The sequence below is a fragment of the Urocitellus parryii genome, chromosome 3 (assembly GCF_045843805.1).
Source record: "Urocitellus parryii isolate mUroPar1 chromosome 3, mUroPar1.hap1, whole genome shotgun sequence".
Classification (NCBI taxonomy): domain Eukaryota; kingdom Metazoa; phylum Chordata; class Mammalia; order Rodentia; family Sciuridae; genus Urocitellus; species Urocitellus parryii.
The window spans coordinates 13,748,072-13,764,511 of NC_135533.1; positions in this window are offsets into that span (position 1 = coordinate 13,748,072).

The window sequence follows — 16,440 nt, forward strand, 5'->3', positions numbered from 1 at the left end:
AGGCTTAGGAAAGTAACTTGCCCAAGGTCCTGCAGCTCTCAGAGTTCACTGGAGTTGGAACCTGGATCTGTCTGGTTCCAAATGCTTTGCTTTAGCCCCTATGATATTCCATCTCTCCTGCTCCTTTCCCAGAACCTGGGAGCAGCTAGGGAAGCAGCCTCTGCTCAGCTCTCTTGTGCTGGCCCCGTGGATGGGGATGGGAGATGACGTCTCCCTCTAAGATTGCTGCCTTTTGTCCAAATGTGCTGGCGGAGGGCCAGGCCTGGAAACTCTCTGCTCATGGAAAGAAAGAACAAGAAGCCAGCAAAAGAGGGTGGGAAGGAGTCTGAGGGGGAGGAAAGGAAGAGGAGGACAGGAAGGAGAGAGGGAGAGAGGGGGTAGGGAAGCAAGGAGTGTTCAGGCAGCACAGCTGGAGAGAGGTGGCTGCCAGGAAGCAAGTGAACATGAGGTGACCTTCAGGTGCATTCCATTCAAGGGGCTATTTGGTGATGCAATGTGAGCCTTCAGCCCTGGCTGGAGTAGGCCCTGGGGCTGTCTGGGTGCCCAGAGGCCAGGACAGTCAAGCAGAGTGGCCCTTCTTCCCTTCTCAGTAGTACTGTTTGGTGAGGTCGAGTTAAAATGAACATCAGGAAAGCCTGCAGGGAGAAAAGAAGTCACAAGATGGTAACTGAGAGGGGCCTCTGGGAGTGCAGCAAGCCGGCCAGGCTGTGTCTTGGTGCCAGGGCATGCACGGTGGGCAGGGAGGTAGAGGAGGGCTAGAGAGGGACTGGCTGCTGGCTGCTTGGAATAAAATCAGCTCTTAACAATTCACAGAGTCCCTCCTCTGGATCCAGGAATGGAAGACTGTACCCTGCCTCTTAGGCACACACACGTTAGGCATCTGAAGTCTAATCCGATAGTATTCATTCAGCAATCATGTAGCCATAGGAAAAGTTCATCCCTCCAGACATTGGTTTCTATAAAGGGGGAAATAGTGGGGCTAGCATAAAGATGCAGTGAGCTAGGTGCGGTGGCACAAGCCTGTAATCCCATTGGCTCAGGAGGCTGAGGCAGGAAGATCACAAATTCAAAGTCGGCCTCAGAAGCTTAGCAAGTCCTAAGGAGTTTAGTGAGACCCTGTCTCAAAATAAAAAAGGGCTGGGGATGTGGCTCAGTGGTTAAGCGCCCCAGGGTTCAATCCCTGGTGCAAAAAATAAAAATGAAACAACTTATGTCCAACCAATAATGTTAGACATTCATTCATGATTGCAGTCTCATCTGAGATGTCAAAACATAAATATGTGAAACCTTAAATAAAAATATTTAAATAATATTTGGGGGCTGGGGATGTGGCTCGAGCAATAGAGCGCTTGCCTAGCGCTTGCCTATCATGTGAGGCACTGGGTTAGATTTTCAGCACCACAAAAAAATAAAATAAAGATATCGTGTCCACCTAAAACTAAAAAATAAATATTAAAAAAATATTTAAATAATATTTGAAGCCAACAACAAGAGAACACAAGGCACATATATTTAATCAAGTGTAGATACGTTAATAGAAATTCAGATGAGGGAGGAAGAACTTTAGCTTGGGGTAGTCAGGATAGCTTTTATGGAAAAAAGTTGGGATTTCAGCTAGACTTGGTGGGGAATGTAATAATAGGACACTCTATCTATTCTCTTTTGCGTGAAATGAATTTGGTCATGGTATTTTGTATGTACATGTCAGCTGCAAAAGCGTTGATCACCAGGTGCTGTGTCAAATGGAGAGGACTTTTGAGTGTGAAATAATATGGCCTCCTACTCAGTCTGGCATAGGTGGATTTCTGTTATGACTGCTTTGGTCTATTCTCTGTTTCCTTGTGGAAAAACATTTAATAGGAGCTCATAGTTAGTATTACCTGATAACTTGATAACTGGGCTTTTTTTTTTTTAATGTTTCTGGGACTTGGGGCCTGGGGATGTGGCTCAAGTGATAGCGCGCTCACCTGGCATGTGTGCAGCCTGGGTTCGATCCTCAGCACCACATACAAATAAAGATGTTGTGTCCACTAAAAAGTAACTAACTAAATAAGGAAATAAATATTGAAAAAAAAAATGTTTCTGGGACTCAAACCTAGAGACTAATACATTTTAGACAATAAGCACTCTACCACTGAATTATACTCACCAGCCCTTGGGGTTTTCTTGCTTAAAACAAAACAAACAACAACAACAACAACAAAAACCCTCAGCATCCTAGTAACAAAGAACATTTCTCAGTTAAAAAACAAAAATACACTAACTCCAGAAATCTGTCTGGATTGTGAAGAGCCTGGCTTCTCAGCTGACAAAGAGAAGCTTTGGGGGTGGGAAGAACAAAGGAAAAGGAAAATAAAAAAGAAAAAAAATAAATAAAAAAGAAAAAAAAAGATTTGATCAGATTTTTTACTGCAGTGATGAAAAGATCTGACAAGAACAATTTTAGAGGAGGAAAAGTTTATAGATGGCCAAGTCCATTGCTCTGGGCCCAACATGAGGCAGAACATCATGGCAGAAGAGTTGGTGGAGGAAAGCAGGTCTGGACATGGCCACCAAGAAGCAGAAACACTTCTGCTGTTGAGACAAAATATATACCCCAAAGGCACACTTCCAATGACCCACCTCTCCCAGCCATACCCTACCTGTTTACAATTACCATCCAGATAATTCCTATCCTCATTGTATTAGGTTAAAGCTCTCATAACCCAATCATCTCATTTGTAAGCATACATTGTCTCACACATGAGCTTTGGGGGAATATCTCACTTGGAAACCATAGCAAATATCTACAACAAGAATATGTAACCAAGGGACCCCAGTCCTCCTAAGAAAACTTCTCTACAGAAACGTGAATTACTGGGTTGGAGGGTGGAAGAGGTGAATGAGCCCTGGATAGGGCAACAGAACCTTGGATTCTGCTTCTGCCTTTGTTGGCTATACAGCCTAAGCTAGGCAAGCCACAACCCCCTGGGCCAGTGTGTTCATTCCAGCCCTGATTTCTTGCCTGTCACCATCCTATGTGCCTGTTCCGGAGCATCTTCATGACAAGGGCTTTTCTAGCTTCATTATATATCGCTTTTTGCATTCCCTTTTTGAATTTCCTTACTGGACTGGGACCTCTAAGAAGCACTGTCATTTACAGGCTGGATTCCCAGTGACCTACTGGGTCATGAGGAGAGAGCTGTTGAGGCCAGGAGGAGGATGTGGCAGGCTGGGTCAGCCAGTGCAGGCGTCACTCCCAACAGGGTCCTGGGAGAAGGGGCTCAGCATTTCCTGGAGCCAAATGACTACCATAAATAGAGGGATGGGAAAAGGATTCAGTCATCCCTTTTCCTCCTGTCAACTCAGCTCTTCCTTCTGGTCGCCAGACTAGGCCGCCTCTTGTAAATGTTTTTCATTCACATGCATTCCCTGCCAGTGGGGGATGGGGATGTGAGATCTGCTTTAGCAAACACTGTAGATCCAAAGCCAGAAGGCATACATGCATTTGTTATCCACATTAACTTCTCATCAGGCCATTTCAAATACACCAGAGTTTAAGCAGTGGGGTTTTATTGGGAAGAAAGGAAGGAGAGTGTACACCTTCTGATACTGTGGCCTAGTTAATTTCATCCGAGGGTTTGAGTTTTGTAATAACATCCCAGGTCCTCAAAAGGTTAGGTCTCTTGACATGGGCCATACTGACTTCAGATATGTCCCTAGCATCGCCAGTGTCATGAAGAGTCAGTCTCCTGAGGGCTAAAAGAGGACTTCTTGAGAGCTGCTCTAGTGACCTCTGTAGTGTAGAAAATGGTGGCCTACACCCAACCCTCTGTGCAGGCTGGACGAAAACTGGGGCTTCAGTTTCTTTAGCTGAAGTTTGCTCAGCTTCAGCCACCTGGAAGCAGATTCATCTTTAAAACAGGGACACACACACAGCGGTGGCTTTTTCTTTCCTTTTTTTCCTCACTTGGGTAAAGTAACCGAACGCAGATTGAACATGAAGCTATGGGTTAGTGTAGTATCCTTGGGTTGTTTAAGAAAAAGGAGGGCACAGGGTACCTTGTGGAACCGTGGGAACCGCGGTGGCCCGGTCAGGAGTGGGCTGGATCGAGGTGGTACAAAGCCACCTTCCCACCAGCGTGGGTCCGTTTCCACTGCCCCACTCACGGCTCCCACCGGGGCCCAGGGTGCAGAGCGCTTCCGGTTCCAGGAACGCAGAGATGGATGCCGCTCTCCAGGAGCGGACTCTGATTGGCTGGATTCGACTCAGGCCTCCTTTGCAACCAATCATCTGTGACCAGGGGGGTGGGTCCATTGCTCAAATATGGCTGCCAGCGGCCTTGTGTCCCATGGTGGAGGGAATGGGAGCTTGACGGAAAGGAGGCCTCCTTGTGCGGTAGGCGGCTGTACCTCATGCCTGCCGTATTCACTGCCTGTGCTTTGTTTCCTCGACCATTTTGCTCTCGTGTCTTAATGTCTGTGTTCACAGGAACTCTAGTCCTAAAGTTCGCGCTAAGTACTTTAACAAAACTGGAAGTTGCTCTCGAAGGACATAATGGTGCAGTACAGGAAGGGCTTCGGGGCTGGACCCAGCTTTTTTTTTTTTTTCTTAAATAATATTTTAGTTGTTGATGGACCTTTATTTTATTCATTTATTTATATGCGGTGCTGAGAACGGACCCAGAGCCTCATACGTGCCAGGGCAGCGCTCTGCCACTGAGCCACGACCCCAGCCCCTAGACCCAGCTTTTAAAGCGCAGTGATGGTATTTGTCAGCTGTGTGCTTCAGTCTCCGCTTGCCCACGTGCCTTCTTTTTCTTCCTTCCTCTTTCTGACCATTTTATTTTGAGCTATAATTCACATACAATAAAAATTCATCAGGTGTGCAATTTAATTTTTTTGTATGTATAAAGTTGAGCAATCATCATCACAATTGTGGAACACTTTATACCCCTTAGCTACCCCATCCCCCAGTTCCTTTAAATCCCAAGCAACCACCAAGCTATCTATGAATCGGCCTATTTGGAACATTTCATATAATGGAATTACATAATAGATATAATTTTTTCCCCACTCCAGTACTGGCGATTGAATACATAGGAGCATTCTACTACGGTACTACATACCCAGCCCTTTTTTATTTTTATTTTGAGAAAGGATCTTGCCAAATTATCCAAGCTGGCTTGAAATTTGCGATCCTCCTGCTTTAATCTCAGGAGAACTAAGATTACAGGCATGTGTGATGTGGATTTTTTAAACTGGTTTCTATTTGCTTAGCATGATGTTTTTAAGGTTCATCCATGTTGTGGCATGTGTATATACTTTATTTCTTTATGACTGAATAACATCCCTTGTATGGATATACCACCCTTTATTTACTTAGCCTTCTGGGTTATTTCTGCTTTCTGGTCATTATGTATAATGCTACTGTGAACATTCCTATAGAACATATGTGAACACATGTTTTTATTTCTCTTGGGAGCTGCATTATTTCTATGAGTAACTATGTTTGTGCTTAATACAGTGCCTGACAGATTTTAACAGTGTTAATTTCTTTACCCTGACCTTTCCAGAAGGTTATGAATGAAAGTTATTTCCTGCTTGCTGCCCTTAGAAGAAAGTCAGGCTGCCCCCAAAAGCATGACCCCTTAGGGTCACATTCTGAGGTTACTGTCCCCAACATCACTGAATAGAAGATTCTTGCATCAGACATGAGAGGGTGATGATCCCAGATGAGTCTAATCAAAGGTATTGAAAGAGCAAATATCAAGTTTTGAGGGGTGAAACAGAATTTGGAATAGAAAGATAAGGATTAGATTCCCAATTCTCCTATTTAAGTACTATGATAATAGGCAAGTCTGACCTTTGATCTTTTCATTTTCAAAGTGAGGATAATGGGAAAATTGAAGTGGTGGCTGTAAACTGCTCAGACTGTAGCCCATTTGTGAATCTAGTTCTTGCCTGCAGCTGGCTTTCTTGCTCTGAGGAAGAGCTAGGCCCATCTCAGAAGTTCACAAGGTCTTCAGGCACATCCAGATTTTCAAGGGTGATCGTAAATGGGTGCTATTCATTTGGGCTCTTCAGTTAATTTCAGCACCATTTATTAAAAAGTCCATATCTGAAGGTGGAACTCAGTGGTAGAGTGCTTTCCTAGCATGTGTGAGATCCTGGGTTCAGTCCCCCATACTGCCAAAAAAAAAAAAGAAGAAGAAGGAAGGTCCATCTTTGCCCTAGTGATTTAAGATGTTACCTTTGTCATACATAATAAGTTCTGTATGTCTTGACTTTTTGTTCTATACCACTGGTCTGTTTATTCTTGTGGCTATCCCACACTGTTTTAATTATAGAAGCTTTATAGTGTGTTTCATATGTGGTTGGAAAGTCTTCCCCACAACTTCCTCCCATCTCTGTTTGTTTTAATGTTTTTCTAGCTCTTTTTGCATGTTTGGTAATCTTGGCCTAAGGTATTCAGTGTCCACCTGGAGGGGCCTGATGGATGGCAGGGGTAGAATAAGGGTTGAGTTGTCTCTTGGACCTGGATGGGCTTACTTTGGTAAACTGGTTTTGTTACATTCTGTTTTCTTTTTAAAAAATTTTTAATTAGTTAATTATTTCTAATTAGGTATATATGACAGCAGAATGCATTTTGATTCATTGTACACAATTGCAGCACAACTTTTCATTTCTCTGGTTGTTCACATTGTAGTGTCACACCTATGTCCAGTCATACATGTACCTAGGGTAATGATGTCTATCTCATGCCACCACCTTTCCTGCCCCCATGCTCCCTCCCTTTTGCCTAATCACAGTTCCTCCATTTTCCCCATGTCCCCACCCCCATTATATTCTGTTTTCTTTTTTATTCATGCTCACTGGAAGCTTCTAGGGACTGGATAGCTCTCATTTTTCCTGAACCTCCAAAAAATCATGTAAGACTGTTTTTGTTTTGGCAGTACTAGACATAAAAATCAGTGCTTACCACTGAACTACACCCTGTTTTAATTTTTTATTTTGAGACAGCTCATCAAACTTGCAATCCTCTTGCCTCAGCCTCCTAAGAAGCTAGGATTACAGGGGAGCACCTCTACCCAGCAAAACAGTCTTTAATAGATTTGGATAAAGGGCATATGAAAGTTTTCTGTACTCTTCTTGCAACTGTTCTGTAAGCTTGAAATTATTTCGGAATAAAAATGGTTAAGGTCATTATGCTTCTGATATTTTTTTTTTAAGAGAGAATGAGAGAGAGAGAGAGAATTTTAATATTTATTTTTTAGTTATCGGCGGACACAACATCTTTGTTTGTATGTGGTGCTGAGGATTGAACCCGGGCCGCACGCATGCCAGGCAAGTGCGCTACCGCTTGAGCCACATCCCCAGCCCTGCTTCTGATATTCTTGACAAAAGCTTTCAGAAAGTCTACACAAGTTATGTTCATAGATCCTGCCTTGGTTCACATGTTGATTGACCCTACAAAGAAAGCCCACAAATCAGGTAGACAGAATCTGCGGTTAGGCAGGATCATTGTTGCTTTTCATGCTTCCTTAAGTGCTGATCATCCTGAAATTATGCAGACATTTGTGCTATTTACCCATACAGCCCAAAGGAGATTTGGTCCATCCTCCAGCCCAGCTCATGGGCTGCTCTTCCACAAAGGGCCCTCACCTCCACCTGTTCTACTTATCATATTGTGTTTTGTATTATAGACATTCATGTGCATCTTGTGTTTGAGAATGAAAACTCTTGGAAAGATAAATCTATTTTGCATTTCTCCCAGGCTTTGCTCCTTTCCCTGTGCAAAGTAGACACAACTATTAGTTGGAGGTATGAATTAGATAACTCTTTCCCTGTTAGCTGTCGATCCCTGTATAATCTCAATTTTGGACCCATTGATATATCAATACTGGGAAATGATTACTGTGGACCAGGATCTAAGTGTTGGTGGTCACTAATGGAGAAGAGGTCATGAGAATAAACTTTACCTGTTCCTCCGTTCAGGAAGTACTGTGGCAAAGCAAAATAGTTGTGGAGCAAAGAACTCAGAGAGCTGAGTGCCTTGCAGCTGTGGTGGCAACTGGGGGCCTTGCTGAGGGTGCCACAGGTTAGAGGGCTTGCTGAGCATGTATGAAGCTCTGGGTTCAGTCTTCAGCACCACATGCACGCACGCGTATACACACACACAAAGTATAGTTTAATGGTTTATAATATTCATGGAGTTGTGTAACCACCACCACAATCCACTCTATTTTTAAAATTCTTTCTTTTTAGGCAGTGCTGGAGACTGAACCCAGGTTCTTGTATGTGCTAGATAAGAGCTCTACCATTGTGCTGTATCTCTAGCCCTCACAACAGATTTTAGGCATTTTCATCACCTCAGGAAGAAACTCCATACCCATGAGCAAGCACTCCCCATTCTTCCACCCCCATTCCTGAACTCAACAGTCACCAATCTACTTTGTTTTTTCAGGTGGGGGGGGAGTTACTGGGAATTGAACAGAAGCATTTAACCAATGAGCTTCATCCCCAGCCCTTTTTTTATTATTATTTTTTATTTTGAGAGAGGACCTTGCTAAGTTGCTGAGGTTGGCTTTGAACTTGTGATCCTCCAGTCTTAGCTTCTCGAATTGCTGGGATTATAGGCATGCACCGTCATGCCCAGTGCCTCAGCCCTTTTTTATTTTTTATTTTGAGATAGTCTCACTAAATTGCTCAGGGTCTTGTTAAGTTACTGATGTTGGCTTTGAACTTGCAATCCTCATGTCTCAATCTCTCAATTCACTGGGATTACAGGAATGTGGCTTGGTGATTAAGTGTACCTAAATTCAATCCCTGGTACCAAAAATAAATAAATAAATAAACAAACAAACAAATAAATAAAATATGTAGGGGCTGGGAGTGTAGCTCAATGATAGAGCATATGCTTGGCGTGCATGAGGCCCTGGGTTCAATCCACAGTGTAAAAAAAGAAAAAGAAATGATTTATCTGAATTCAGACTATTTAGCCATATTTTAGCAGCATTAGCATATTTCATAACTTTGTAACCTTTTTTTTTCTGGTACAGGGGATTGAACCCAGGGCACTTAACTACTGAGCTATAGCCACAGTCCTTTTTATTTTTTATTTTGAGACAGGTTTCTTACAAAATGGCTGAAGCTGGCCTCAAATTTGTGATCCTCCTGCCTTAGCCTCCCCAATTGCTGGGATTACGGGTGTGGGCTACCACACCTGGCCTTTTGTAACCTCTATCAGAGATATAACACCAGCATTAACTGGGGAGGAATGACCAACTCCCTAAGCCTTCCACATTGTAGTAGTGTACACTTGCAAGAAAGCCATATATTATACATTCTCTGTCTTTACCCTCTATAGAATGGTGAACCCAAAGGCAACATATGGAAGTATTTCCACATTGCCAATGATCAAGGGGGAAAACATGATTTGCAAATGTTGTCAAGTAGAAAATGTGTTTCTAGCTACCAAGGTGGCCAAATTCATCTATATATAAGGATGTTCTACAGATGTGAGAAAATCCTTTCTGGGCTTACAAAAGTGAGAACAAGACCTCTTGAGCTGCCTCTGGCCTCAGGACATCACCAAGTGTGGTCCAGTTTGTATTCTTAGACTGCTCTGGCTACAGATCCCAGGGGCTTCATTTGTCAGACTGACAGGTGCAGGTCAGGAAAATACTGACCAGGTGGTTAAAAGAAAATATTTTTTGTCAGTCGCCAAATATTCACTACCAAAGGAAGTCTTGACATTACTCAGATTGTGTTCTTGATCTTGAGGCCTCTTTTAGAGTGCAAAGGAGCCTTGATATTAAAGCCAGTGTAGGGAAGTGATAATCATCTTATAAAGAAAAAAGGTTTACTTTGGAGCCAGAATAGAATTTAGTGGTTATAGTCCATGATTGATTGGTTCTGTTGTTTTTGGTCAGGTAGCACATCATGACAGGAACATATGGTATAGGAAAATCACTCACCTCATGGTCATTGGAAGTCAAAGAGAGCAAGGAGTGGGCCAGGGTCCCATTATCCCCTTCAAAAGCACACCCCCAATGACCTAAAGACCTCCCACTAGGCCCCACCTCTTTTAAAAAATATTTTTCTTTAGTTGTAGATGGACACAATGAATGACTTTATTTATTTTTATTTGGTGCTGAGGATCAAACCCAGTGCCTCACACATGCTAGGCAAGTGCTCTACCACTGAGCTACAATCCCAGCCCTAGGTTCTACCACCTCTTGATAATACCAAGCTGGGAATCAAACTTTTAACACATCGGCCTTTTGGGGACACTGAAGATCCAAACTATAGCAGAAAGAATCAGTGGAATAGCATCTAGGAGTATCTGTATCCTGGTTCAAGGAAGAAGACCAACTTGCTTTGTGCTGATAACACCTGCATCAGCTTCCTGGGATACTCTGAAATAGGAAGAATTTGATGCTAGAGTGAAATACAACTTTACAAGAGCGGGCAAAATCAATATTTCTATGCTGGTTGATATTTTTTTTTTTTAAAGAGAGAGTGAGGGAGGAGAGAGAGAGAGAGAATTTTTAATATTTATTTTTTAGTTCTCGGCGGACACAACATCTTTGTTGGTATGTGGTGCTGAGGATCGAACCCAGGCCGCACGCATGCCAGGCGAGCTCGCTACCGCTTGAGCCACATCCCCAGCCCCTGGTTGATATTTTAAATGACATGAAAATAAACTTCGTGGTTTAGCTGTATACCAACAACTCCTATGCCTTTGAATTCCCTGGGGAACTTCTGAATGCAGATTCCTGGGTCCTACTTTGGTGACTTGATTCATTTTGTCTAGGATGGGGCCATGATTCCTCACTTTCAGAAGTTGTCTCTGCTGAGTTTGTTTTTTGTTTGTTTGTTTGTTTGTTTAAGATGGACACAAGGGGCTGGGTCGCACGCCTGGCATGCGTGCGGCCCGGGTTCGATCCTCAGCACCACATACAACAAAGATGTTGTGTCGGCCGAGAACTAAAAAATAAATAAATAAATAAAATAAGATGGACACAATATCTTTATTTATTTATTTTTATGTGGTGCTGAGGATCAAACCTAGTGCCTCACATGTGCAAGGCAAGCACTCTACTGCTGAGTTATAATCTCAGCCCCTCCCTGCTGAGTTTTTTGTTGTTGTTTTGTTTTTGGTTTGGTTTGCATATATATTTTTTTTAATTGGTGATTGATCCCAGGGCCTGGTGCACACTAGGCAAGTGCTCTATCACTGAGTTACAGTCCATTTTACTTTATTTTTGAGATAGAGTCTTGGTATGTTTCCAGGCTGCCCTGGAACTATCCATCCTCCTGACTCAGACCACTGAGTAGCTGGGATTATAGGCATGCACTCCTAGTACTTTTCTTTTTCTGTCTTTCTTTTTTTTTCCTTCTTAAAATACAATCCTTAGTATCCAAGGGGATTGATTCCAGGACCCTACTGGGATACCAAAATCCAAGGATGCTGAAATCCTCTTACTAAATGGCATAGTGCATGATATAACCTATGTACACCCATAAGCTTTAAGTCATCTCTAGATTACTCATAATAACTAATACAATACAAGGAACATGTAAATAGGTGTTATGCTGTATTTTTTAGAGAATAGTAATAAGAAAAAATTCTGTACATGTTCAGTACAAATGCAATTTTCCCCCAAATATTTTGATCTCTGGTTGGTTAGAACTGAGATGTGTTTACTTCAGATACAGAGAGCTGCCTGCATGTCCACCAGGTGTCATGTGGTATCCCACCACCACAGATTCCTCACCTGTTTTAGAGTTCTCTGTCTTATTCCAGATGTGAAAATATTGGTTTGTTCTTGAAAATACAAATAAACGAATGAATAAATAAATAAACTGCAACCCATGCTAATTTTTTTTCAAATCTTTTTGTTGAAGGAGGATTATGAAAAAAAAAACAGGCACAGAGGTGCACGCCTTAATCCTAGCTACTCAGGGGTGTGAGGCAGGAGGATCGAGAGTTCAAACCCAGCCTCAGCAATTGAGCTAGGCTCTAAATAACTCAGCGAGGCCCTGTCTCTAAATGAAATATAAAAAAGGGCTGAGGATGTGACTCGGTGGTTAAGCACTCCTGGGTTCAATCCCTAGTATGAAAAAAAAGGAGGGGGGAGGAAGGAAAGAAAGAAAATAAAGCATCAATAGGTTCAGCAGTGAACTTCACTGTGCAATTAGATATAGCAGCAATCTTACTATGTGGCTACAAGTTTTGGGGCTTCCTTTTCTCAATTATTTATTTATTTATTTTGTGTGTGTGTGTGTGTGTGTGTGCTGGGAATTGAACCCAGCGGCACTTCACCACTGAGCCACATTCTCAGCCCTTTTTTGAGACAGGGTCTCATCAAGTTGCTTAGGGCCTCAACAAGTTGCCTGGCTTTGTACTTGACATCCTCCTGCCTCAGCCTCCTGAGCTACTGGGATTACAGGTGTGCACCACTGCACCTGGCTCAACTTATTTTTTTTTAAATATTTATTTTTTAGTTGTGGTTGCACACAATACCTCTATTTATATATGGTGCTGAGGATTGAACCCAGGGCCTCGCACATGCTAGGTGAATGCTCTACCACTGAGCCACAACCCCAGCCCCAATTTATTTTGGGGGATACAAATAGCTTTTGGGTATGTTTGCTAAGAAAACTGCTCAATTCAGAAGACAATTGTGTTTTATAATTGTTATAGTGTCTTCTCTATTTTTTGCCTTATTTTCATAAGCTGGGAAAACAGAGATATTAGACTATTTAAAGCTGAACACCCTGTTGGCTTTATTTGTAATGCAAAAACTATTTAAAACTTATTTTATTGGTGTATAATCTTTTATGATCTAAAAAATAAATAAGTGTGTATGTGTGTGTGTGTGTGTGTGTGTGTGTGTGTGTGTGTGTCTTGGGAGTACTGGGGATTTCACACATGCTAGGCAGTTGCTCTACCACTGAGCTACATCTCCAGCAACTATATTTTTTAATCAAGTTACCCTTAATATACATTATGCTTCAGAACTAATAAACCAAGATTCCAGCAGGAAAGGGCACTAGAAATTTTTAATTGCATGTATTTTACTCCTCACTCCACCTCTCCCCTATTTTTTTTTATTGAATAAAGTTAAATTTTAATTGAGAAATAATGCACATAAAATTCTTCTTCTTTTTTTTTTTTTTTTGGTACCAGGGATTGAATTCAGGGGGACTGGATCACTGAGCCATATCCCCAGCCATATTTTGTATTTTTTTTAGAGACAGGATCTCACTGAGTTGCTTAGCGCCTTACTTTTGCTGAGGCTGGCTTTGAACTCGCCATCCTCCTGCCTTAGCCTCCTGAGCCGCTGGGATTACAGCTAAAATTCTCCATTTTAAAGTGTAGAAGTCCAGTGGTTTGTAGTGTATTTACTGTATTGTGCAACTGTCAACAGTATCTAACTTGAGTATCCTCCAAAGCAACCCTTACCTGTTAGCATTCAAGGTCTCTCTGCCTCCCTTTCCCCTGGAAACCTCACTACCTTCTGTCTCTGAGTTTGCCTCAGGACATTTCATAGGAGTGGAACCATAGCATGGTCTTTTGTGTCTGCTACCTTGGCTTGTATGGTTCCTCTGTGTTGTTGTGTGAAATAGTACTTCTATCTGTTTTCAGGGCTGATTCCATTGTGTGGATAGATCACTATTGTTTATCCATTGGTCAATAGGTCAACATTTCCTCATTTCATTTTTTATTTAAATCACTTTTTGTTTTAGGATTTGGAAAATTTTTCTTGTTATTTTCTTCCCCTGTGGCTTAAACATGTCCAGATTTACTTTTTCTAGTCTCTAGCTCAGTGATGTCCAAACTTCTTTTTGTAGGTGACTTGAACAGCAAAACTTCTGTAAACGTGTACAGCATACATGAACTCCTTTATGGTAGTCACCATTAAACCCCAACAGAGAATGTTCTTACTGTTGGTGTGATCTTAGAGGCATCCTATTTAATTCATAATGAATAATTAAAGCCAGAATAAATATGAACAATGCTGTATTGTAAGTAGACTCATGGGCGAGGCTGAGCTTTGGACCTAGAGTACCCACCCCTCTGGTCTGCTTGCACTGAAGGCCACGTTGGCTTCAACAACCTGCTGTTTCCACAGTGTCTATGCTGGATTCCTCCAATGGCAGTGGAGGAAAGTGGCAGGCAGGCAAGCAGGCTGGGGCAGCACCCTTCCCCAGATGCTACTTTCTCTCCTTCAGATACCTGCGGGTCTGCAGCCCCTTGGTGAAAACTGCTCTCAGGAAAAGATCTGGTATCAGTCACTTGCTATATGTGGGGAAGCTCTTTATATGTGTTCAAAAATCTTCATCATTGGACACCTGTAATCCCGGCGACTCAGGAGACTGAGGCAGGAGAGTTGCAAATTGGAGGCCAGCCTCAACAATTTAGTGAGGCCCTGAATCTACTTAGTGAGACCCTGTCTCAAAATTTAAAAAGGTCTGGGTATGTGGCCCAGTGATTAAGTGCCCTGAGTTCAATCCCTGGTACAAAAATTCAAAGCAAAATTTTATCTATTTCAGAGAAGTATTTGACATTTTAGTACTTGAAGTCACTTTTAGAAAGAAAAATAACAGGGGCTAGGGTTATGGCTCAGAGGTAGAATGCTCGCTTAGCATATGCGAGGCCCTGGGTTCGATCCTCTCAGCACCACATTAAAAAAATAAAGGTATTGTGTCCAACTACAACTAAAAAATAAATATTAAAAAAAAAAAAAAAAAGGAAAGAGGGGCTGGGGATGTGGCTCAAGCGGCATGCATGTGGCCCGGGTTCGATCCTCAGCACCACGTACAAACAAAGATGTTGTGTCCACTGAAAACTAAAATAACGAAAGAAAGAAAATTGCATATTGAGAGATTAGACTAGAACTTTAAGCCAAGTGGGTAACACTTTAAGGAACTGTAAAATAATAATTTTTTTCCTCTTTAAATCTAACAGTGGCAGTCTGTAGCAATTAAGTTTTCCATGAGCTTTTGAAACGGGGACAGAAGCATTTCATATGAGATTTCCATCTCCCTCTTTTTCTCCATCAGTGTTAAAGGTAATTAGGGGAAGGCTCTCCCCCGACTTCTTAACCTCACCTAAGCCCTCTAATAAATGTGATGTCAAAGCTGAAAAAGAACCTTTGAGTCAAGAAAAGATTTTACAGGGTTCACTTTAGCAAGAAGATATAGGATTAGATTAGGACTTGACTAATAAATAGACTATAAATGTTAGAATTTTTAAGATATTTAACATTTTTCTCCAGTTTTTAAGACAGTTTTAAAGAAATGTTCAAACATACAAAAATATATGAGCTCTTATATACCCATCCTCTAACTTCAAAGTTTTTTGTAACATTTTAAGTCTAATTAAAATTATTAGTAATAATTAAGCCCATCTGGCTAACAGGAAGTTCTCTTTTTATGGAAATCGATTGAGTGGGAAAATATGTGATTAGCATTCATTCATTCATTCATTCTCCCTCTTGGTAAGCATTCTGAATCACAAAGCCAGATTGTCTAGGAATAAATAAAGAATGCTGGGTAGTGCAAACATCTTCTAAAACATTTTTTTTTTTTTGAGCTGGGGACTGAACCCAAAGGTGCTTTACCACTGAGACATATCCCCAGCCCTTTTTAATTTAATTTATTTATTTATTTTTGGGTGGGGGTGGTGCCAGAGATTGAATTCAGGGCACTGAGCCACTAAGCCACATCCCCAGCCCTATTTTTTTTTTTTTAAAGAGAGAGAGAGAGAGAGAGAGAATTTTTTAATGTTTATTTTTTAGTTATCGGCGGACACAACATCTTTGTTTGTATGTGGTACTGAGGATCGAACCCGGGCCTCATGCATGCCAGGCGAGCGTGCTACCGCTTGAGCCACATCCCCTATTTTTTTTTAATTACGTATTTTATTCATTTTAGTTGTTGATGGACCTTTATTTTTTATTTATTTGTGGTACTGAGAATCGAACCCAGTGTCTCACACATTCAAGGCAAGCGCTCTACCACTGAGCCACAACCCCAGCCCCTTGTATTTTTTAAATTTAGAGACAGGGTCTTACCGAGTTGCTTAGCGCCTTGCTATTGCTGAGGCTGGCTTTGAACTCGAGATCTTCCTGCCTCAACCTCCTGAGCCACTGGGATCACAGGTGGGCGCCACCATGCCCGACTATTTTTCTTTTTCTATTTTGAGGCAGGGTCTTCCTAAGTTGCTAAGGCTGGTCTTGAATTTGTAACCCTCCTGCCTTCTGAATCTCTGGGATTACAGGCCTGTTTCACTGCTCCTGGCTAAGACTTTTGATTTACCATATTTAAGATTCCAGACCAGCCTCCAGACAGTTCGTTTTGGTACATAAAAGAAGTGCCTAAGAATTTTCATGTCTGCCAGGGTTTCCAGGTTAACGGAACAGATCCCTAGTGGACCCTACTTTGAGA